The sequence below is a fragment of the Tiliqua scincoides genome, chromosome 6, assembly GCF_035046505.1.
Source record: "Tiliqua scincoides isolate rTilSci1 chromosome 6, rTilSci1.hap2, whole genome shotgun sequence".
Lineage (NCBI taxonomy): Eukaryota > Metazoa > Chordata > Lepidosauria > Squamata > Scincidae > Tiliqua > Tiliqua scincoides.
In genome coordinates this window covers 64578195-64603893 of record NC_089826.1, presented here as the reverse complement: position 1 = coordinate 64603893, position 25699 = coordinate 64578195, and the positions used below count along the sequence as shown (strand labels likewise).

Below are 25699 nucleotides of genomic sequence, written 5' to 3'. Positions count from 1 at the left end.
GGAACTCTAATTATGATAGTAAGTTGAATCCCACACTTCCTTTTTCTTGCAAAATTCTTATTCTAGGATCAAGCCCTTTGCTATTTCAAATCCAGTGGAGAGAAAAAAATGATGTCGGAATTTAGTACAACTCATTACTGTCTACGTCCTCACTGTATGTGAATCTCTAAGTCCTCAGACTCTCCTTCCCCCATTCCTCAACTCAACTAAAAGAGTGGAGCAGCACCTGAACGTCCGGAAGAGGATGGGTGCATCAAAGGCAGGCTCCACACTTGCATTTAGCCACTTGCTTCATGCAGCAAAGGGTGTTATATAGTAGGCTTCCATGCATTTAGTCAATGTAGAAGAACATCCACATATGTCTACATCGAGATGCTTATCCAGCCTCATTGACCTGTCCAGATGGAGATATGTAACTGATGAAACCATTTGTTTTTGCAATGGTTAATCAGGGTTGCTCAGGATACACCAGCTACAATTTTCAAGCTGAAAACTGTAATTCTGATAGGGTAGAAATTTTCCCCAAGCATACTTTCCATGTGACCTAATCACATAACAGGGATCAGAGAACGTAACCCAATCGTGCACACCTGTATCCGATTTTTGAATAGCCTCAGAGCTGGAGGCAATTAGTTATCTGATCTTTCCATCACCCTTTGCCAACCTGCCAAAAATCAGGTTGCAACACACAGTGGATCCCAACCCACAGTTTGGGAACCACTGTTTTAATCTGTACAGCCTGGGTCTTCAAATATAAAACCATAAACATAAAAATATAAAACATAATCAAAAAAAAAAATTCAGACCCCATGTGGTGCATCTGTCAACAACCATCTCACGTAATGCCCATTCATTTTAATGGTGCTCGCATGGGGGGGGGCAAAGCTTAGTGGATTGTTCCCTGGGGCTCTAAAGCAGTTGATTGCACAATGTTCATTTGCCTGTGATTTCAAATTCACACTGATAAACCACATATTGTAGATTTTCAGCAGACATTTAAAAGGAAACCATGATTACTTTTCCACTACAATGCCTTAAGAATTAAGTCCATTATTGTTGCAAGTATTGTAGGGTTGCAAATTCAGTGAAATATTGTAATGAACTGCAGGATGATGTTCTTTTGAATAAATCAAATATCGGTAAGTCTTGGGTGTAAAAAAACACAACTAATTAGTGCCAATTGCCCTATAGATAGCAATTTTTTTTAAACTGCTCATGGGTTGTTTCTTTTAATTAATTCCCTTTTATCTTCCTTGTAATTAACTAGTCTCATCTCCCTGTCCCGTCTCCTTTTGTACATTTGCCTTACATGACACAACTTCCGCAGTTTAGCCACCAACAGTTCAACCACATCATTATCCTTTTAGAATAATCATACAGTCAAGCATTGCCAACACAATTGGAGCTCAGCTTCAAATCAAATTTGTCTCTTTTGATGTGAACCTTTACTACGTGCAATGTATAGGAAGAAGTCCTTGGAGTTAGCAGTGATGGACGAGAATTTTAACATTGTTTCCAAGCCAGGCAAAGTTTATGTGCTATGACTCACAAGTGACAAAAGGCAGGCCCTTCCTTCTGTTACAAATGCTAGAGAGAAGAATTCCACCAGCAAGACATTATTCACTTCATGGGAAAGGTTAAGAACACTTTAGTTACTTTCATTTATTTATTTATTTTGGCTATGGTGTCACAGCCTTTAAGGCAGTAATTGTCAAGCTTTTTCATCTCATGGCACACTGGCAAGGCACTAAAATTGTCAAGGCACGCTATCAGATTTTTGACACTTGACAAGGCACACCATGCTGCCAGTGAGGGGCTCACTTCCCCATTGGCCATACTAATAAAAAATCTTCCCACAAATTCCTGTAGCACACCTCTGGACCACTTGCGGCACACCAGTGTGCCACGGCACAGTGGTTGAAAATGGCTGCTTTAAGGTATGAACCACAAACCTCATAGCCTGAGAGCCAAAGTACACAATACGTAGGCTATGTGATCAAGACTTTTTTTTTTTTTTTAAGTAATGTCAGCTGCATTGGACCCTGATCAGGACTGTGAAGGAGAGGAAGGGGTTGTATCTTTCCCGATATGAAAAATTCTATCTGAAAAATTCTGGAGGTCACAGAAGGTTGAAAGCCTAGAAGGTTGAAGTGCCCTTCTAGGACCTCCGGAGGCCATTCTGAGGCCTATGGACACTGCATGTGGCCTCCATGGGCCTCAGAATGGCTCCGGTCACGTTTGGAGTTTGGTGGTGCCCAAAATCCACATGACTTGATTTCACAAAGAATTGGTATCCACGAGGGGGTCCAGGAACGGAACCCTCGCAGATAACAAGGTTCCACCTGTAGTCCTAAGTTCCATGTAGGGGCAAACTCTGGAGAAACAAACTGGAAAGGGATTTCTGCTCAAAGGATGAGTGTTGTCAAGCATCCTTGACCAACCTGGGCCCAAATCCTAACCAACTTTCCGGCACTGACGTAGCTGTGCAAAAGGGTTCAGAAGAGGTTCTGTCAAAGTTGGCAACCCTAATAGGGAGACAACAGGGATTTTTGAGTCTTAAATAGCATATCTGCTATTGGCAAACTGGGACTAGAGTTCACACTGGATTCAGGCTGGAGCTTCACATGGCTGCTATCGATGTTTAAAAAGCCCACCAATAAGTTTTAGTTAGAAATCTGCATATCATCTAGTTTGGCCTTGAAGACAGAACACAGTCCAGTTAAGCTACCTGGGACTGAATATGCTCAGTTTTCAGAACCTTCTTCAGACACATAGGACAATAGGAGTATACAACATGTCCTCTAGAGTTGGTAGGTTTTAAGAAGTCTCTGGGTTGAGGAGGCCAGATATAAATACTACAAGCCTGACCTTCTGCCTTTGCCAGATCAACAGAACATTATATTCTGTCTGCTGCACTCAACCACAGCTAACCTCAGCAAACCCAACCAGGAGAGCCCACTTCATCAATGAATTTGAGTACACCTGACACACTGTTTATTTATTACATTATTTTGCCCCTAAGAATGCAATGCTCCATATTCCCTGTTGAGAAATCTGGCAACATCAATACTGAATTCAATCATAACATTATCATTTACTGGCGAGCCCCTGTATCTGCAGATCCAGTATCCGCAGATTCAGTTATCTATAGATCTAGGGACCCCTGCACCCCTATTACATTACGTTTGCTTTTAGTACATGTTGCTTGCAACATGGGGGCTTCTTGTTTAACAGTCTTGCTTAACCAAAGAACTGAACATGCAGAGAATCAGTCTGCATGCTAGAGGACAACTGACAGAAAGCAGGAGTCTTTCTAGTAAGCTAAGTATTTCCAAGATACTGGCCTCAGTATCTCCAGTGGTTTAGATCACACCTTGTGTTGATTTGACCTCCGGTCTACCAGGCTCAACATACTATGCGTTGGGCTACATTTGTTCCCGATTGTACTGTCCTCATCGTCTTAGCATATCACTGCATAATGTGGGTAATTTTGATAGCGAGGGGGAGTCAGGAGGAGAACTACAAACTTCCAACAAGCAGAAATGTTGTTTTATGCCCATATGTTATTACAGAGATAGCAGTAATTAATGATTGTTCTAATCCTGTAAAAACATGCATCAATGCAAAAAGCAACACTGACCAGGACAAAGTAATACAGGCTTGCATCCGCAGAGGTACTTGTGTGAGTCCAAGGGCTTGGGCATTCCTGACTTTTCTTTTGAGTGAAAGATTCTTATACCATATTGGAAACTGCTTTTCAAATTCAAAGTTTGAAAAGTAGTGTGGAATCTGGCATTGGGATTTGCCACTCCAAAAAAATGACGGCAAAGAGTCTACTGGACCTTTGGGCTTGCCCAAGCAGCATTTTGGATCCAAGCTGTAACGTATAGTTCTACATATAAATGACAGCAGTCTCAAAATTCTTACTTGCAATATAGTAAGATTTCTCCAAGGTCAGCCCACTCTTCTACCAGCTCCTGCTGGTGGGACAGGCACACGTATGGTTGCAAAATGTGCCATAAAGGACATTGTGGCTGTGCAAAGATCAATGATGCTAGAGGAGAGGCCTCTACCAGTTCTGGAGTTTGTCCACCAACCAGTAAGTATAAATACCAGGTAGCAGGGAGCTGGGAGAGGGTGGAACCGGGGCAAGGAGGGGTGTTTTGGGGATAAGGGAGGGTGGGAAAGAGGGTGGTTCAGGCCCGGGAGGGGGAAGGAGGCCTCCACTGCATCCTAATCCCTGTCCGAGACCTGAAAGCCCTACATGGGGCTACTCAGTTCTGCACCAGCTAGTGCAGCTCCAAGTAGACCCATAGTGGCTGCTTGGGCTCAACATGGGTAAGGGAACAAATGTTCTCTTACCTCGAGGAAACATCCAGCTGCCTTCCTGCCTGTGCAGGATACAGTGGTGGTAATTTGGCGCTGTTGTCTCATGGAGCGGGCAGTCTGAATAGCATTGGGCAGTAAATCAAGACACACCTTTCTTACTAGGAAGACTTCATAGCACTTTCTAAAAACCTGTAAACCCAGGCTTTGGTGGGCCTCATTAGGGACGGAATCCACAACGTTGCTGCTATGGAGGAACTCCAATTCGCACCCAGGTCCATTTCATGCATCCAGTATGTGGAGCCAGGAGCAAGGTGGTCTCCTGGTGCCCACATTAACAGGTAAGATGTTTCCAATGAGACGGAATGCCCCCTAAGATACAAAGGGCCCAGTTTTGAATATCAGTTTTCAAACAACATATCTGTCTTGCTACAATTCTAAAGCACTGTTTGCTGTCAAAGAAACAGCTCTGTAACCTACTAGGAATTGAGAGAGGTCCTTCTGTGAGCTGCGTGTTGAAAAGGTCAACAGCTGTTCTGCTATTTCAAGTCACAGATGCTATAAAGACTTGAAAGGCCTGAAGAGGAAAGATTCAAGGCAGGGTTACGGGAGAAGATGACACTATTAAGGCACATGCTCGAGCCGAGATTTCAAGTGTGTGCAGGGAAAGCTTCGTTCCACATAAAACCCCTCCCTTTTTTGTGTGCTTTCATTTTGGAAGCTGTTTGGCTGCACACATGGAACTCTTGGACAGAATTGCCAGTCGCATGTCCTGAAGGGCCTTGTTAACAATTAAGAATTGGATAAAAGGGAGAAAAATACTCTGGTGATAGCAGCAATATAATTGGCATCCAATAGCCTACCTAGAGGAGTGCAAAACAGTAAGTACTGCAGGTACCATAATGTGCCGTGTAAGGAGCCCCTTCCATTAGGCATTCCAGCCACTCCAGGTAGGGATGGCAACACACAAGAGACACAGTTTGGTTCAGCAAGTGTCTGTACTTTGCCATTGCAGCCCAGAATAGCTCCAACGGCAAGTAGGAGGGGCTGCTTACATGACATGTTGTACAACCTGCAATGCTTACCATTTTGTCCCCCCTCTAGCCATGCTACCCCCTCTAGCTATGTTATGAGATGATCAACTTCTGTTGATCCAAGAGCCATAAGAACATAAGAAGAGCCCCACTGGATCAGGCCATAGGCCCATCTAGTCCAGCTTCCTGTATCTCACAGCGGTCCACCAAGTGCTTCAGAGAGCGCACCAGATAACAAGAGACCTGCCTCCTGGTGCCCTCTCTTGCATCTGGTGTTCTGACATAGCCCATTTCTAAAATCAGGAGGTTACACATACACATCTTGGCTTGTAACCTGTAATGGATTTTTCCTCCACAAACTTGTCCAATCCCCTTTTAAAGGTGTCCAGGCCAGATGCCATCACCACATCCTGTGGCAAGGAGTTCCACAGACCAATCACACGCTGAGTAAAGAAATATTTTCTTTTGTCTGTTCTAACTCTCCCAACACTCAATTTTAGTGAATGTTCCCTGGTTCTGGTGTTATGCGAGAGTGTAAAGAGCATCTCTCTATCCACTTTATCTTTCCCATGCATAATTTTGTATGTCTCAATCATGTCCCCCCTCAGGCGTCTCTTTTCTAGGCTGAAGAGGCCCAAATGCCTTAGCCTTTCCTCATAAAGAAGGTGCCCCAGCCCAGCAATCATCTTAGTTGCTCTCTTTCACACCTTTTCCATTTCCACTATGTCTTTTTTGAGATGTGGCGACCAGAACTGGATGCAATACTCCAGATATGGCCTTAGCAACGATTTTTACAGTGGCATTATAATATTAGCCGTTTTGTTCTTTTCTACCTTTTCTACCTTTTCTAATGATCCCAAGCATAGAATTGGCCTTCTTCACTGCCGCTGCACATTGGGTCGACACTTTTATCGACTTGTCCACCACCACCCCAAGATCTCTCTCCTGATCTGTCACAGACAGCTCAGAACCCATTAGCCTATATGTGAAATTTTGATTTTTTTGCCCCAATGTGCATGACTTTACACTTACTTACATTGAAACGCATCTGCCATTTTGCTGCCCATTCTGCCAGTTTGGAGAGATCCTTCTGGAGCTCTTCACAATCACTTCTGGTCTTCACCACTCGGAAAAGTTTGGTGTCATCTGCAAACTTCGCCACCTCACTGCTTAACCCTGTCTGCAGGTCATTTATGAAGAGGTTGAAAAGCACCAGTCCCAGGACAGATCCTTGGGGCACACTGCTTTTCACCTCTCTCCATTGTGAAAATTGCCCATTGACACCCACTTTCTGTTTCCTGCTCTTCAACCAGTTCTCAATCCAGGAGAGGACCTGCCTCTAATTTCCTGACTGTGGAGTTTTTTCAGTAGCCTTTGGTGAGGGACCGTGTTGAACGCCTTCTGAAAGTCCAGATATATAATCTCCACGGGTTCTCCTGCATCCACATGCCTGTTGACCTTTTCAAAGAATTCTATAAGGTTTGTGAGGCAAACTCTACAGCAGCGATTTTCAACCTTTTTCATTTCGGGGCACACTGACACGGTGCTAGAATTGTCGAAGCAGGCATGTCCTCAGTTTTTGGACGATTGACAATGTGCCGCACTGCCGCCAGGGGCTTATATATCCTAATGGCCCTCCTAACAAGTGACACTCCCCCAAACCCCCATGGCATACTTGGGGACTATTTGCGGCACACCAGTGTGCTGTGGCACAATGGTTGAAAATCGCTGCTCTAGAGAACCTAGGCCTGGCAGTTTTGCTCAAGGCATGTGGAACTAAGGTGTAGATGGGAGTTACGAAACTCACCCCTCCACTGCTTTGTTTCCATTCCGATGTCTATATTTGATTAGCCACATTCACGCTTTGTCCCAGCTTCTGCATTAGAATATGTACAATATAGAACAAGCGCGGAATGCAGAACTATGATGCTAAGACTCAGTATATGAATGAGAAGCCATTATGCAGCGTATGAGATTCATGTTTACTTCAACAATTTACAAATGCTATTAAAACCACCTGCAGTGATTTTTGACCTTGAGCTGTTCTGTCTGTGTAGCTGAGTGGGTTGCAATATTTATTTGCCACTGAGCCCTTGAGCTTTCAAAGGCATGCAAGGCCTTGCTTCCTCATGAAGGCCAAATGTCGGCATCTTATTCACTTCCATTTTTGGTGGTATCAATACCCTTGTAATGGGTGGCATGACAAGTTTATCTCAGCACTTCAGTAGTTTAGAACCAGAGGTCCTCAAATGAAAGTAAGATACAACAAAGGTGGATGGGTTAACTGATGGTGGCACCAATTCGGGGATTAAGGGAACAATGGGACCAAGGCAGGGGTGAGCAAATCTAGAGCTCCACCCCCTGCCAATGCTGTGGTGGCTGCCTGTGCTGTGGTGCTCTCGAGAAGGAAAGCTCTGTACCATGCTTATTGTGAGACTTGGGCACTGCCATCTTGGAGTTCATGAAATCTCACAAGATCAAAGATGGCGGTACCCAAATCTCACAAAATTTTGTGAGATTCTAGATGGTGGTGCCGGGAGTGGGGGACAGATTGGAGGGGAGACCAGGGGCACCCCCCGCCATGTGTTTTCACCAAATCCAGAAGTGTAAGACTTCCTATTTTCTTTGAACAGATAGTGTGTGCTGTTCCTGCACTTCCCGCTTTAAGTCCTGCACTTTAAGGAAACTGCACAAGAAGTAAGGCAAGAAGGGGGATGATCCACCTCTCAGAGGAACAAGCAGGAAGCAGATAATTGTGGTTCACATCAGCAGTGGGCTGGAGGGAAGAGGCGACAGCAGCAGAATAAAGCACATCCCAAATCCACTGCCCCCCTTGGACCTTGCAATCTGCCACTGGGGCAAAGCTGCTTCAGCTTGCCTCATGGTTGGGATGGCAGTGGACAAAGTTGTAACAGAACTGTGTGCCCGTAGATGGCCAAGCCAAAGATGCAGTGTGGTCTTATGCATTATTGTGAATACAGGAACTCAACGGCAGTGCACGTGACCAGCTGAAATTCAACAGGGCACATGAATCTTCCACTGTGATCTTTAAGTACTGCCTGGGAGGGGGGGGAGACTTCAAGCCAGAATTCCACATGTTGATTGGTCCATCTTTGGTAAGGCAAGCGTTCTAATAGTTCATACCAGATGCAACGATGGTGTATGAGCAGAGGAGGGACTACCTTCTGTACGAAAGCGCAACTGCTGAACGTTTTCTAACAGCTTCTGCCTACTTTTAAAAATTCGTATTTGTGGAATATAGAGGAGTGATCCCCTTTTGTTCCCCTTCTCACAAAAGTTATATCAATCAAATAACCTGGCAGTAGTTAGCAAGAGTGAAAGAAGGCAGTATAACCTTTTGTAATCGCCCAAGTACAGGAAATGTACAAATTATACTGCAGTGCTGGAAATTGTAATAATAGCCAAAGTCAATTGCAAGATCCAAGAATCTAATCTAATGTGTGTATGTAATCAACTAAAAGCTTTTCAATTTCTTTGCCAGTACAATTAAAGTCTGAAAAATGCAGCAGTGAACCAGAAGTACCTATATTTTTAATAAGCGTCAAAAGGTTAGTGCCACGGTGGAGAGTTTAAAATTGAGCAGTCATTCCAAAATTTTGTCTGTCTATGTCACTTCCCAACATTCCTTCTTGCTCCCAGTAATTCATCGCAGAGCTGGTTTGGACAAAACCATCTGAGCTGACCATACCCAATGCAATTAAGGATAAATATGAGCATGCCCCACACCCCCTCTGCTTTCCCCCTTCTCCTAATGCTGCATGTATGGGGCAGGGGTGGATTCAAGGGGGGGGCCATGGTTGCACAACCACCCCTCTAAAAAACTGTCATGCCAGCAGGGAATGGTGCATGCAGGGATGGGGAGCCAAGACAGGTAACCAGAGAATGCCTACTGGGCAAGGCATCAGCAGTGAGATCGCACCTGGTCAAGTGCAAGCATGGCCAGGAAAACCAGGTCTACTCACCTGGAAGAGGTGGCTTTGGAGGGCAGTGGGAATGGGTGCCCAGGTCTACCTGCCCAGTAAACCTTAACTATGGAGGTCAAAGTTCAACCAGGAGCCCAGGTCTACCTGCCTGGTTGACCTGGGCTCTGTAGTTAAGGTAGTACTCATGCCCCCCCCACACACACACACAAATATTGGATTCACCCCTGGTGTACGGGGACTCATCCTCATACCAGAGGTTGAGTTGTCTGCCTGCCAAAGCAAGCTAAATGGGAGCAGCTTGATCATGCTTGAAAGGGGAACCAGAAGTTGCTGACAAATTTGATAACCCTCTGTGAGAAAGAGGAGTCACTGGCAAGCCACAGTGAAAGGGCAGAATGGAATGCCAAGAAGTCAATCGGCAAGAGCGATAACAACTTGAGATCCTGCCTGGCATGATTTGTAGCTATCTGCAGAAGCTCACAAGCACCTACTGCACTGCTAGAGAGATGACCACACCATGACAGGGAAACATCTGGAGACTGAAAGTTTCTATATATGGAAAGACAATATTGTAAAGACCGTTATCAGGTCTAAGACAGCCTGCCTATGTAAATTGCCTTGAATAAATCTAATTACGAGAAAGGTGGTATATAAATAAGTAAATACAGGTGTGCACCACTTAACAACCTTCCACTTAATGATGAACCGCATATATGACGGTGATCAGAGCACAACAAAGATGCTCTTAATGTGGCAATCGTGTCTCCCATAGCATGCAGCAGAGTGTCGGTTTACACAACAGAGAGTCTCTCAATGCAAAGAAGAGGCAATCTATCTCCAGCAGCCTATGTAGCCAGCTAGTGTCTGGCAGGGAGTTTCTGTTGACACAACAAAGGCAATAGATTGATTGAATGTGCACTTAATGACCTAATCGCATAACAACAAGGATTGGAGAACATGTCCCTGTTGTTAAGTGGCACACACCTGTATTGTCCAAACTGGTCTACAGTCAGGTATAACCAAGAAACAAAACCCAAGATGGGACTATGCAGACAGGATCAAACTTCGCTCTTTTAGTCTGGGACATCAGGAGGCAATACCCCATTGTTTCCTCCAAGTTCATTCCTTAGTTTCTACCATATTTAAGAAATAAAATAGATTGCATTCATTGATTAAGGGAAGGAATGGCATACACTTGAGGAAAATATTGCAGTGAAACCAAAATATAAACATTGCCTAGTGCAGTGGTTCTCACACATTTAGCACCGGGACCCACTTTTTAGAATGAGAATTTGTCAGGACCCACCAGAAGTGATGTCATCACCAGAAGTGACATCATCAAGCAGGAAAATTTTTCACCGTCCTAGGCTAACCACACTTACCCAGGAGTAAGTCCCATTGACTATCATTGTTAAAAGAATATACATAGGAGCTGGTTAAAAGTACAGGTTGGTAACATTTCCCCAGTACAGTCACATACCTTGGTAGCATCAAATCTAATATATGAAAAATAAAATATTGAGATTAATGGGGACCCACCTGAAATTGGCTTGTGACCCACCTATTGGGTCCCGACCTACAGTTTGAGAAACACTGACCTAGCGAGTTTATCTCTGGGGCTGAATGTGACTGAAGGATGTCTCGTCCCATAATTCATTGCAATAACCCATAGAGAAAGAAAGTGTTGTCATATTGCAAATGGTGGAGTGAGAAGGTGCAAGTTAGTGGGTTGCCTCAGGCTCCAAGCAGAGGTGAGCTTACATTCCCAACTCCCAAACTATACCAGCTCTTGAATCGCTTTCAAAAAGTTAGAAAAATGAGATTTATTTTTTATTTTTGCACACTGTACGCTGGTCACGAAGTGAGGCATAATATCTGCAACTGGAAAGAGGAAATACACCGGCCTATTCCTGGAAAAAGAAATCAATTTACAGCAGCTGATCACACTTGAAACCACCTGGTGAATCACACGTACACAGCCAAAGGCGGCCGAGAGCGCATGAAAATGAGCTGGAGGATCAATCCATTCATCAAGAAAGCAAAGTTTCCAAAGCTGAACGTGTCAGGCCTGATACCAAGGTGTGTTTTTTAAATCATTTTGGGGCCTTCAGCAACCCAAAGTGGCACTCCGCAACAGAACTTAGATCATTACTGGTAAGGTGGTTTTAGAATCCAGGGAAGATACCTTTATGCTGGCTAATAGGAGGCAGATTTCGTTTGGCACTGTTACAAAACAAAAAAAAAACAGAAAAAAAGGACATGGAATTTGTGACAATCTGAAGTGTTAGGCGCATAAGATGTGGCCTACCAGAAACAGAAATAAAAGATGCTTAAATGTACAGCATCCAAACTGTCAGTTACCACATGGCTGACACTTGTAGGGGTTGTGTCAGTTACAGCTATGACATTCTGTCTTTTCTCATCCCAGTGATTATCGGTGAGTTGGCACAAACTTTGCCAGAACAAGTCTTCCTAACTAGTGCAGAAAAGGATTTGCCTGTGACAACTTTTCCTTACTGGCTACAGCCAGACGTTAAGGACAAGTATGTGCAGCACACAGAGTGAGCTTGTGAACCTTAAAGTTCAGTGGTTGACCAGGGCTGATCTGTCCATAAGGCTCACTGGGGCAGTCGCCGATACACTGCCTACACTCCAGCTAGTCCACCACTTGCCTCTCCTGCGTATGTCCTCTTCTGCTCCATTGCTTTCTTCCTTTTAAAATCCAGGACATGGAAGAGGAACAGTGAAGGTGTAGGCTGGCATGCAGGCTGGCAATACCGTAAAAGAGATGGTATTTGGCCCACTGACTCAAGTGCAGGGAGGTGTTAGGAGGCTCTGTGGGTAAGCTGGAGTATGCTGCATTCTGTCTCAGGCTAACCTAACTCCTACGCTTTGGGGGAGGATAAAGGGAGATATCTCCATGCACATCGCTCTCGGTAACCTAGATTTAATGTGGTTCTAATAATGTGTGAGAAATGCATTCTACCACCACCAGGAAGAAAGCAGTACGTTACTTCTCTCATAAACAAAATGTCCTTGTTGTAAAAGTGAGCAGCCCAATCCTAACCTGTGCTGGTGCAGCTGGGCCAAGTGGCACAGGTAAGAAGCAGGCCAGAGGTCTCCTGGGGTAAAGGGACATTTTTCCTCTTACTCTAAGTAATGCTCCAGCCTGCCCAATGGGGCAACTTTCCAGCTAATTTGCTGGCACAAGTCTGAGCAGCCCCATGTAGGGTGTACAGGCTGGGGATGGAGGATAGGATACAGCAGACGCATGTGCTTTATAGCACATTTGCAACGCTCTACTCTAGTGCAATGGCTGCTGCACTAGTGGAGTCAGCACTTAGGATAGCACTTGGTTGGCAACCTTCAGTCTCGAAAGACTATGGTATAAGCCTACAGCACCTGATATTCCCAGGTGGTCTCCCATCCAAGTACTAACCAGGCCTGACCCTGCTTAGCTTCTGAGATCAGACGAGATCAGGCATATGCAGGGTAACAGCCCGTGTGTTAGGATAGCACTTGGGGTTAACTGAACAACGGCTGCCCCCTTGTCATGGTCCAGAACCATGCACGCTACAATGTAAAAATTATAAGATTCTATATGGTTCAAGAAAACAAATCTGCTTATATATGGCATGAATAAATACAGATTTCGGAATGTACATTTGTCATCTTCTATGTCAGGGATAAATCATGTGTGAAGATCATGAATCAGGAGTCATGAAAAGAACTCCAAGCACAACAGAAAAAGAAGCAGGTATTTAAAAGTTGAAGAAATAGAAGGGGCTGAAGATGCTCATCACTTGGGGCACCATTTGGTCTAGTGCTGGCTCTTGCCACAGTCATGTCGCTTCAAAGGCTGCCTGTGTACACTTACAGTTGCTACCCAAGAAACTTCCAATAGCATCAGATTGTATATTTTTCTACTGGCTCATCAAGTCTTAGGCTGGAATTGTTTCAACTGTAACCTGAAGAACATCTATTTGGAAGTATTATATGTTCCACTGAAAACCAAAGCACATCCCATGGACTGTTTGAGATCATGCTCGGAGGGAAAGAAAGGAGTCCACAGATTGGGGGATTGTCCACAAGGTAGAAAGCTTGAGCAACACTTCCATGAAGAACATTCCAGAATATTCTACAATGTACAGGGGCTCCATGGCCAACCCTCAGGGGCTCTTTGGCAGATCAGTCAATGTAAACAAGTATCTGCAAGTTTGAAAACTACTTTCAAAAGAGATGCATTATCAGTGCCACAAAAGGTGAGCTATTTCTGTCCAGGCATACTTATAATTCTCTTTTTCATGGTTATTGTAAAGAAGACATCAACACAGGCCAAACATCAACAACAAATGGTTGTTTTTGTTCTTTAGCTCAAGGTCAAGTTTGAGCACATAACTGCTTGACAAAATTACAGCATTCACACTGTAATTGATAATCACACTTTAATCAGAGAGCAAGTAGGCATTTCCAGGTGTCAGTAAACACCTAAAAGCTGGTTCTAAGCTGAAGCATGCCTTATGTGATGGATGACCTTTTTGTGTTTATTGCTGTGGTTTAATTAAGCCATCCTCCACAATCCCCCCCAAAATGGGCACATTTGCCTAAATAATCAACATTTAGCTGAAAAAAGTGAAAACAAGACAACATGGGAATGCACAATTATTTAAGTCCAGGACAAGTTAAAATATTCTGTTTCCCCTCTTGTTTTCATCCTATTACACTTCAATGAATCCCGACTAACTAAGCTAAAATAGATGCCCCAATTCTAGTACCCACCAGTTTACAATATGCAGCCATACAGATGGAACTCACTTAAAATTGATTTTCCCCCAAGCTAGGATGGGGTAAAGCAGCCATTTTCATCCTCTGTGCTGTGGCACACTGCTGTGCTGCGAATGGTCCGCAGGTGTGCCGCGGGAGTTTGGGAGAGGGTCGTTTATTAGTAGAGCCATTGGGGGATGTGAGCCCCCTATGCAGCATGGTGTGCCTTGTCAATTGCCAAAAAAACTGATGCTGTGCCTTGACAATTTTAGTACCTTGTTAGTGAGCTATGAGATGAAAAGGGTTGAAAATCACTGGGGTAAAGGGTGAGAAGATCCGCGTTCCAAGCTTACCTTGGTCTTGAGGGTCACTAATGGCTTTGGGCAAGTCATTAGGTCTCAGCTTAGCCCACTTCTTAAGAGATTTGCAGGGTAAGAATGGAATAACTCTATATAGTCCACCCTGATCTCTCTGGACAGGACACATGTATAAAGTATTGGTGTATATTCCTTGGCTGCTTGATATCTGACAAAGGGAGCATTAGCTCACGACTGTTGACAGCAATGACATTGCAATTCTCAGTCTCACCCTTCCATTATTTATTCAGCTGCAATTTTGAGGAAAGACAAACTTCAAGCTACCACAGGGCAGATTCCAACAGTTTTCAGGCATAGGAGGACTCCTTCAGGTGCACACTTCTATGTTACGACACGTAGTAACATTGCACATGCTTGGTGTGTGCATGTATGTTAAGCCATGCAGTTTGCTTTTTGGTCATCCATTGAACTTCCGCTATGTTCCAGAGCGACAGAGCTTCTTCACTTAACTGCCCAAATTATATGTGTTGGCCTGACAACCATGCAGTTCAATCTTCTATACGCTCAATCTTGAATATTATTTCACATCTAGACATCATATTAGTATTAGAACAAGAGCTACTAAGGAAAAATGAGTCAGACAATTGTTCCAAATTTAAGAATAAGCTATCATTCTTTTCGCTGGTAGCAGTATCTCCTCTTCTTCCAGTTAGATCCACTGCTTTCTAGCATGGGAAATTGCAGTTATCTTCAATAAACTTTACTGGACACTTAACCTGGGAGACTGGAGCAGTGAATTTGCTAAATAAATGCAGATTCTCCTTCTTTTAGGTCAGGATCACAGTTTATCAGAAAAGCAATATTCTTTCAGTAGACTTAATAAATAGGAGGGAAAGGAAAAGTCCTCTTATAACCTTTCCTCAACCTTTATTTTCTGTCTTCCCGGTTTACCAGCACTCTCCATTTGTGCAACAACTACTGAGAAAACAAGATGCCTTTCAGACAGGTTGAAAAACAGGACTGTAATATATGCAATCCACATTGCAGTGCATATTTTAGATGTATACTGATTGACTTCTCTTGCGATTTAAAATTAAGTAGATTCTAAGGCAGTCAAGCTTTTTCAACAACTACTGATGGTGGTATTATTAACCTTAGGTATTGAAATTCTGTTAGTGCCACCTGATTTATCTATGGTACACAGTATCAGCATCTCATTCTTATCCCCAGTCTCTGGAATTTACAACTTTAGGGTTCCTTTTGTTTGTTTTTTCCAGATGAAGGCATCAATAAAAGCGAACAGTGCTTTAAAGTTCTTCTGATATGGATTCCACATCAGGGATGCATTACAATTTTTATCTGTGTTTTATTTTTAAGAAGATGTATATTTTCTTCAGAACAAAGGGCATGGTTCTTTCTCGCCCTGTCTTTTCATGAAGAAAGTTGATACCAGTTGATTTATTTTTTTAAGAAGATAAAGTCCTTTAACTAGAGCTAGAGAAAAAATAAGTATATATAATCTCTCACACACAAGTAAATATGCTGCCATATAGAATCTATGATAACATCCAGAACATGCAGAAACTGCACATTTAATAAATGGATTTGGGCTTGCTTGTCCCATTTGAATCTGCTCAACCTACAGTATGACATTGGCCGCAATCCTAACCAATTTTCCAGCACTGACATAAGGGCAATGCAACTCCGAAGTAAGGGAACAAACATTGCCCTACCTTGAGGATGCCTCCATGACTGCCCCACAACTGCAGGATGCAGCACATGCCCCACTGGCACAGCTATGCCAGTGCTGGAAAGTTGGTTAGGATTGCGCCCATCCTCTGTCTTGTAAGGTAAGAAGCCAGCTACTAGGAGAAAGGCTTATTGGTAATGGTATCTCATCATTGCTCTCCAAACTGTTTTGGGAGGCAGTTGCTTTCTTGACAGATTAAGACTTGATTTACCAAGGGTTCTGAGTGATTGCTTTGCTATTTTTTTTTGTTCTTGGCTTTATGATCTGCAATGACTCAAATTGCTGCTCTTTTCGATACTGGTTAACTGTTCCTTGATGTAAGGAACACGCTTTTATTGGTGTGTGGTTTTTATTGTCATATGTTGTTCCGGATACTTTTATAGAAAAAAGACTCGTAAGTACTTGAAATACATAAGAAGGAATGAATCAAGCAAATGAACCAAAGAAGCTTCTTTCTGTAGAATAGGGGCAGCGGCCAATTACTTTAGCCCAGTCGTTCCCAATCTGCGCACCGAGTACTCTTATGGGATTTGAGAGTGTGCTGCATGATAAATAAATGAATGAAATCATGAAAAACTATAAGGGCAGGTCATTGCCCTTTGTTTGTTCAATGGGAGTGACAGAGTGAGCCAACTGCATATCCTCATTGGCTGCTTTTATGCGCAAGTTACTGTGCTGGGTGTTGCGGTACAGTCTTTTCATGCACAAATGTGCCTTCAAATTTAATTCCAAAAATGATTTGGTAAATATCACTCTAGTCCTTGTGTATTCCCAACATACATACATGTTGGCAACCTTCAGTCTCGAAAGACTATGGTATCGCGCTCTGAATGGTGGTTCTGGAACAGCATCTAGTGTGGCTGAAAAGGCCGATTCGGGAGTGACAATCCCTTCCACACCGGGAGCAAGTGCAGTCTGTCCCTGGTCTGTCTCCCTGGCTATGGGCCTTCCTTCTTTGCCTTTTAGCCTCACACTGTTGGCCAAGTGTCTCATCAAACTGGGAAAGGCCATGCTGCACAGCCTGCCTCCAAGCGGGCCGCTGAGAGGCCAGGGTTTCCCACCTGTTGAGGTCCACTCTTAAGGCCTTCAGATCCCTCTTGCAGATGTCCTTGTATCACAGCTGTGGTCTACCTGTAGGGCACTTTCCTTGCACGAGTTCTCCATAGAGGAGATCCTTTGGGATCCAGCCATCATCCATTCTCACAAAATGACCGAGCCAACGCAGGCGTCTCTGTTTCAGCAGTGAATACATGCTAGGGATTCCAGCACGTTCCAGGACTGTGTTGTTGTGTCCTGCCAGGTGATGCCGAGGATGCGTCGGAGGCAGCGCATGTGGAAAGCGCTCAGTTTCCTCTCCTGTTGTGAGCCCCCAGGCCTCAGGGTGAGGTGTTATTTATTTACAAAACTTCTGAATCTTTTTTTCTGTTAATTAAAATACTCAAATACAAGACAGTAGCATACAGATTACTATGTTTAGCATAGAGCCATGATTGCAGCACACCAAATGAGCAGCAAAGGGAACTCCATTAAAATAAACAATAATAAGAGTAGCTTGCCTAAAACATCTTAATAAGCAAAAATCCATTCATCTGTGACCAAGAAGAGTATAACAAAGTCGACCAACAGGCAAATTTCTCAGGAAGTACCAAAGGGTCAGTGCCACAATCAAGAAGACCCTGCTCTGTGCTTTAATCATTCTGTCCTCAGTAAATGAGAACACAGGCTCAAGTTCTCAGCTGATAACCAAATGGAATGAAAGGAACACACTGGTGAAAGAGTTTCCTAAGGTATTTCCCTATCTTGCCATCCTTTTAACTAAAGATACTGAGGACCCAAGATGCTCTACATACAAGCCACATGCTTTATCATAGATCTATGGCTTGGGTTTCACTTCCACTGGAAGGAGGCTGATTTCCTTAACCATTTTGGAGAATTGGCTTTCCATTTACAAAGAGCTGTTTTTCAGCATGTGGTTCTCTATTGTGATTACCGCAGAAACTTTCTCTATAGATCTTCTGCAATAAATGTCTCCAGCATGTGACACCATAAGAACATAAGAACATAAGAACAGCCCCACTGGATCAGGCCATAGGCCCATCTAGTCCAGCTTCCTGTATCTCACAGCGGCCCACCAAATGCCCCAGGGAGTACACCAGATAACAAGAGACCTCATCCTGGTGCCCTCCCCCACATCTGGCATTCTGACTTAACCCATTCCTAAAATCAGGAGGTTGCGCATACACATCATGGCTTGTACCCCATAATGGATTTTTCCTCCAGAAACTTGTCCAATCCCCTTTTAAAGGCGTCTAGGCTAGACGCCAGCACCACATCCTGTGGCAAGGAGTTCCACAGACCGACCACGCGCTGAGTAAAGAAATATTTTCTTTTGTCTGTCCTAACCCGCCCAACACTCAATTTTAGTGGATGTCCCCTGGTTCTGGTATTATGTGAGAGTGTAAAGAGCATCTCCCTATCCACTCTGTCCATCCCCTGCATAATTTTGTATGTCTCAATCATGTCCCCCCTCAAGCGTCTCTTTTCTAGGCTGAAGAGGCCCAAACGCCGTAGCCTTTCCTCATAAGGAAGGTGCCCCAGCCCCGTAATCATCTTAGTTGCTCTCTTTTGCACCTTTTCCATTTCCACTATGTCTTTTTTGAGATGCGGCGACCAGAACTGGACACAATACTCCAGGTGTGGCCTTACCATCGATTTGTACAACGGCATTATAATACTAACCGTTTTGTTCTCAATACCCTTCCTAATGATCCCAAGCATAGAATTGGCCTTCTTCACTGCCGCTGCACATTGGGTCGACACTTTCATCGACCTGTCCACCACCACCCCAAGATCTCTCTCCTGATCTGTCACAGACAGCTCAGAACCCATCAGCCTATATCTAAAGTTTTGATTTTTTGCCCCAATGTGCATGACTTTACACTTACTGACATTGAAGCGCATCTGCCATTTTGCTGCCCATTCTGCCAGTCTGGAGAGATCCTTCTGGAGCTCCTCACAATCACTTCTGGTCTTCACCACTCGGAAAAGTTTGGTGTCGTCTGCAAACTTAGCCACTTCACTGCTCAACCCTGTCTCCAGGTCATTTATGAAGAGGTTGAAAAGCACCGGTCCCAGGACAGATCCTTGGGGCACACCACTTTTCACCTCTCTCCATTGTGAAAATTGCCCATTGACACCCACTCTCTGCTTCCTGGCCTCCAACCAGTTCTCAATCCACGAGAGGACCTGTCCTCTAATTCCCTGACTGTGGAGTTTTTTCAGTAGCCTTTGGTGAGGGACCGTGTCAAACGCCTTCTGAAAGTCCAGATATATAATGTCCACGGGTTCTCCCGCATCCACATGCCTGTTGACCTTTTCAAAGAATTCTATAAGGTTTGTGAGGCAAGACTTACCCTTACAGAAGCCATGCTGACTCTCCCTCAGCAAGGCCTGTTCGTCTATGTGTTTTGTGATCCTATCTTTGATGAGGCATTCCACCATCTTACCTGGTATGGATGTTAGGCTGACCGGCCTATAGTTTCCCGGGTCCCCCCTCTTTCCCTTTTTAAAAATAGGCGTGACATTTGCTATCCTCCAATCTTCTGGCACTGTGGCCGTTTTGAGGGACAAGTTGCATACCTTAGTCAAGAGATCTGCAACTTCATTCTTCAATTCCTTAATAACCCTTGGGTGTATGCCATCAGGGCCCGGTGACTTATTGATCTTTAATTTATCAATGAGGTCTGAAACATCTTCTCTTTTAACCTCTATCTGACTTAACTCCTCGGTTAGGAGGGGCCGTTCGGGCAGCGGTATCTGCCCGAGGTCTTCTGCGGTGAAGACAGATGCAAAGAACTCATTTAATTTCTCTGCCATCTCTAAGTCTCCTTTTATCTCCCCTTTCCCTCCCTCACCATCCAGAGGGCCAACCGCTTCTCTGACGGGTTTCCTGCTTCTAACATATTTGAAGAAGCTTTTATTATTCCCCTTAATGTTGCTGGCCATGCGTTCCTCATAGTCTCGCTTGGCCTCCCCTATCACCTTCTTACATTTCTTTTGCCACAGTTTATGTTCCTTTTTATTCTCTTCATTAGGGCAAGACTTCCATTTACGGAAGGAAGCTTCCTTGCCCTTCACAGCCTCTCTAACTTGGCTGGTTAGCCATGCGGGCACCCTCCTGGATTTAGTGGAACCCTTCTTTCTTTGCGGTATACACCTCTGCTGGGCCTCTATTACTGTTGTTTTAAGCAGCCTCCATGCACTCTGGAGAGACTGGACTCTTTTTACCCTCCCTTTCAACCTCCTTCTAACCAGCCTCCTCATTTGAGGGAAGTCCGCCCGTCGGAAGTCAAGGCACCAACAACAACAAAAACCACTGATTTGACTTTATCAGACCACTGCAATAACTTTTACATGCTGGGTTGGTATCCAAGTGCACAGAATTCTCAGACTCCAACTTTACCATGCGCACATCGGCCAACAAAAAAACTCACCATGAATAAGCCCATAGCGGCCATGTGAATCAGGTCTGAGTGTTTAGATTTCCCCAAGTTACAGTACAATACAACAGGTAATTTGTAACTGGTGTTATGCCTCATGTTGTACACTGTTGCCTGCATGTCCTTTCTCCATCTTTTTAGAGGGTTATCACTTTCTTCCCTCCTTACTTTACCAATTGTCTATGTTGCATTACTTTGGTAACATTAGGGGTCAGTCTTATTGGGCCCTGCTAAGGGCCCATACCCATCAGAAGGCCCATCTGGTTAAGCTACCCTCTGAACCCTGGGTCTTGGGGGCCGACCAGTACCCGATTTTCTATCAGATTGGTGGTGGGGGGGGCCATGGGTGACCCTGTGCCAGTATCCCCAGCAACTTGTTGCCAACACTGATATCACTTTATCTTGCAGTAAAGTGCCCACTGGGTGTGTTCAGACATTAACTTGGCCCCTGGAGTTCTATATAGGGAGAGTCTGGGATATGAGATCCTTTGACTGGAGGGAATAATCCTTTCAGATGATTAAAAGGACTAAATAGCTCCCACATTAAAAGAAAATAGAATACTACAGACTGATTTACGTCTGTATTGCCTCTTGATAAATGTAACTTCTGAAAGCAGCCTTCCAAAGGTATGGTGTCATTGACTTTGCAGCTCACTGTGGGTTTTACAAGAACACATTTGACTTTTTACGGTTTCCTGCAGTAGTAAACTTTATCCCAACTGACAGCAGAAGTAATTGCTGTGTGCAGAATAAAATTGATTGTTTAAAAAGTTGAACTCTGTTTTCTGGTTTTGTTCTTGCAGTTTAGGTCTTTAGTCAAACCCTGTTTTGTTTTGTTTTTCCTGTGGACAGTCTCCAACTTCTTGCTGGCAACCTTCAGTCTCGAGAGACTATGATATCGCGCTCTGAAAGGTGGTTTTGGAACATTGTCTAGTGTGGCTGAAAAGGCCAATTCGGGAGTGACAATCCCTTCCACACTGGGAGCAAGTGCAGTCTGTCCCTGGTCTGTCTCTCTGGCTATGGGCCTTCCTTCTTTGCCTCTTTGCCTCAGACTGTTGGCCAAGTGTCTCTTCAAACTGGGAAAGGCCATGCTGCACAGTCTGCCTCCAAGCAGGCCGCTCAGAGGCCAGGGTTTCCCACCTGTTGAGGTCCACTCCTAAGGCCTTCAGATCCCTCTTGCAGATGTCCTTGTATCGCAGCTGTGGTCTACCTGTAGGGCGCTTTCCTTGCACGAGTTCTCCATAGAGGAGATCCTTTGGGATCCGGCCATCATCCATTCTCACAACATGACTGAGCCAACGCAGGCGTCTCTGTTTCAGCAGTGCATACATGCTAGGGATTCCAGCACGTTCCAGGACTGTGTTGTTTGGAACTTTGTCCTGCCAGGTGATGCCGAGAATGCGTCGGAGGCAGCGCATGTGGAAAGCGTTCAGTTTCCTCTCCTGTTGTGAGCGAAGAGTAGGGTAAAAGAAATACCCATGATTTTTAATACAAAGAAGAGCAAAAGGGAAAACAAGTTTATTCCTGATATGGTGCGTGGACCATATTTTATTCTTTCCATTGTACTAGGCAGAGGCATCTGGGGACAGAGCAAATCATCTGCATATCTCCCAGCAGGCTTTGCAGCAGTTAGGGACACCTGAGAGAGGCACTCATTGTGAGCTGCAGGGAACCTGGTGGCAGGGGCAGATCCAAGGGTTGGCTATGAGCACGTCCCCCCCCCCCCAAACTATCATGCCAGCTGGAAACAGCACTTGCTGTGATGGGTAGCAAGTCAGGCAAAAGGGGAACACCCACTGGGCAGGGTGTCCAACAAGCTGAGTTGGAACGGGAGCCCAGGTATACCTGGCAGGTATACCTGGGCTCCAAATCTGAGCAGGAGCCCAGGTCTACTAGTCTACCAAACCTTGGTCATTGAGGTAAGTTCGACTGCGGGCCCTGGTCTACCTGGCAGGTAGATCTAAACTCCAAGTTCAAGCAGGAGCCCAGGACTACCTGCCCAGCAAACAGCCACGGAGGCTGTTAAGTTCAACTGGGAGCCCAGGTCTATCCGCCTGGTTGACCTGAGCTCTGGAGTTAACGTAGTGCTCATGCCCCCCCCCCAAACATAAACACTGGATCTGCCCCTCCCTAGTGGCAATTAAGCCCTGAGTTTTCACCAGCAAGAAGAACAGAAAATGGAACCACAGCAGTGGTGACATGCATGGTGTTGCACTGTTTCTCTTCTTGCCTGCAGTCACTGAGGCCTACACATGTAGCAAGTACAAACCGGATCACTATTGGAAGAGATGATTAGAGGACTACAGTTTCTACCCTTCATGAAATCAAAGCAGCTGAGGAATTCCTGGACATATGCAGAACTTCTCCAAAAGGAACCACAGGAGGAGACCGCTATGAACAAAGAGACTTTGACAGGAGAAGACTCTGCAGGAGCACAAAAATCAGAAGGCATTCTGAACCACTGGACCTATACAACCGACTCCAGCATCTCTCAGATGCCAGCACTTCTGAAGACTCCCTTTTCAGACACAAACAGCTGACGGAACCAGACAGCATGGGGGGGGGGATCTCAGCAAGGAATGGCAGAGAAAGGTGGTGGTCCTTGGGGATTCCCAGCTGAGGAGTATGGAAGCTGCTGTACGCTGGCCTGATCCACTTGCTCATTAATTGTGCTGCCTCCCTTGTGCCAGGATCCAGGATGTAATGGAAAGATTGCCAAACCACAGATCACTATCCCCTCCTGCTTATTCATGTGGGAATGAATGGCACTGCTGGGCACAGCTACGAGTGGGTCATTTCAGACTATGAGGTTCTGGGCAGGATGGTGAAAGACCTGGGAGCCCAGGTGATAGTCTCATCTGTTTTGCAGCAGTGGGATTTCTGATTGCCTTCTTGCCTCTGGTATGGCAATGGGCTACAGACATCAGCAAGAGCAACTAGCCAGTCAGCAACTAGAAACTTGCACACTTCTGGGGCATCTCCTGCTTCCACCATCACCACCTCCACCTGATAATTACCAATAAAGTGGGCATTCCCCTATCCATCAACTCATAACAACAGCTCATAGTTCTTTCTTATCAGTGAACTCTTTCACCAGTTGCTGGCTAGGATGACAGAGATAATGCACACAAAGCACCTTGAACACTACAAAACACAACAATAAAGTGATGAGGGGACTCCAAGGTGAGCCCAGTTCTGTAGCTCCTTCTCCCACGGGCTGTCAGAATCTCACTGGCTCCTTCCTCATCACTGGCCTAACAAGTCCATGTCTCTTTAAAACTGGAATTGTACTCACTGTTTTGGATGGGTCACCAGGCCTGACCCCTAGAAGGTCTCCACACACTTTATCCAACAAATGAAGTTTGGACGGCAGAACCAAAATGTCTCCCACCAAATGATTTTTTGTTCTGGTGTTGTTGAGCACAGCAGAAGGCCTAATTTTGTTCTGGTTGTACTGACCACAACCAAGAAGGGAAGAGTCCAGTCCAAACAGGCCTCTTCTTCATCTGAACAGGTCTAAACAAAGTCACTGCACAGCTGCTCCTGGCTGTTAGCTTCTCTCCCAATTGCTTGCTGAGTCACACATGCTGCCTGAGACCCCTGGCAATTGCTTATAATTAGAGGTGGGTTTCATTTTTTTTTTTTTTTTTTGTAGATGTTGGTGTTTTTCAAAAGTTAGAAGTGTAGAAAGTGGTGTTATGGGTTTTATTCAAAATTTACATTATAATTATAAATTATAATTGCTTTAAAGTGTACTAGGTAGGTGAAATAGGTAGTATAGTGTCAGCAGATGCAGCCACACTCAGGGCCCAGTCCTATTCAACTTTTCCAGCACTGAAGCAGTCATACCAATGGGGTCTGAGCTGCATCCTATGGTGGGGAGGCAGTCACAGAGGACTCTGGACAGTAAGGGGATGTTTGTTCCTTTACGTTGGGCCTACACTGCAGCTGCATCAGCATGGGAAAGTTGGATAGGATTGGGCTCTCAGACTCCATGCACTCCCCCATTAAATAATAAAAACCAAATAAAATAGTTTTATTTTTTCACAGATTCTGGGTTTATCTTTTGTTCTTTACAAAATGAGAAGTGCAGAAAATGGTGATATGTGTTTTTATTTTGTTATTAGTTTTCTCCCACTTTGACTTCATCCTCCTCCCTTGAATTGGCTATCACAAGGTACTGAAAACGTTCCACGCTGTACTTAACGCACCACATCAACGTAAGTACTAAGTCAATCAATTGTCCCTCCATTTTCCTGTCAATAATTACCGTTTTCACATCGCACGTATTGCATGGAAAGGCCAGCTTGTTTAAGAAGCTTTGCATAGGATTCTTGTGTGGCTGGTCCGTTTATAAATGTTTCATTCTGTTCCATTTGTGCCTTGTCAGCCTCAAATCCTTACAATTTACTTCTCTGCTCTAAAAATGGAGCTTGCTGGTTGTGTATCATGTAAGGGCTGAACTTTAGTGCAGTATGCAGTCACATAAAATAAATTTTGGCCAATATAATCTATAATCCCTGACATGCCAGGTGCTCGACTTCAATCTGCCCAAACCCGGCATCCTTGCTCCGTTTATCATTATGCTCCAGTTTTACGGCCTGGTAGATACTGTTCATTGATCAAGGCCTAGAAAAGTCCCAAGTTCAATAGGACAGACGGCACCTTGGCACAGAGAAGCTTTTGTTTTATGCTTGTCAGCAGCATGATGGAAATTTTATCACGGGATGCAGTGACACCACTCATATCCCCATAATTTTATTAAGCAATAGTGCAAGTGGTCTCAGCAGACTGAGTAGATGACATATTTACATGAACAGTGAATATTATCCGCCTCATCTAAATTAATACAGAATGAAATAGGGAGCTTAACTAGGCAGAAGCCTGAGCTGGGCAAATAGATCATGTCCCAATCACACATTTGCTGGAGAGGGGGGACGAAAGGAAATATTAAGAGCTGAAGCAATTTTCAGAAGTTGGGAGTGGGAAGGAGAAGGATTGAAGGGCCATTCCACGCATATTGTTTAAGGGTACATTGTGTAGAGTAGGATTAGGGTAGGGTAGG

The 25699-nt window shown here is 44.6% G+C and overlaps 1 pseudogene; it reads right to left on the bottom strand.

Annotated features, from left to right (window-relative positions):
- Positions 1-12694: 12694 nt before the first annotated feature.
- On the bottom strand, positions 12695-12812 carry LOC136656308 (5S ribosomal RNA; annotated as a pseudogene).
- Positions 12813-25699: the final 12887 nt, after the last annotated feature.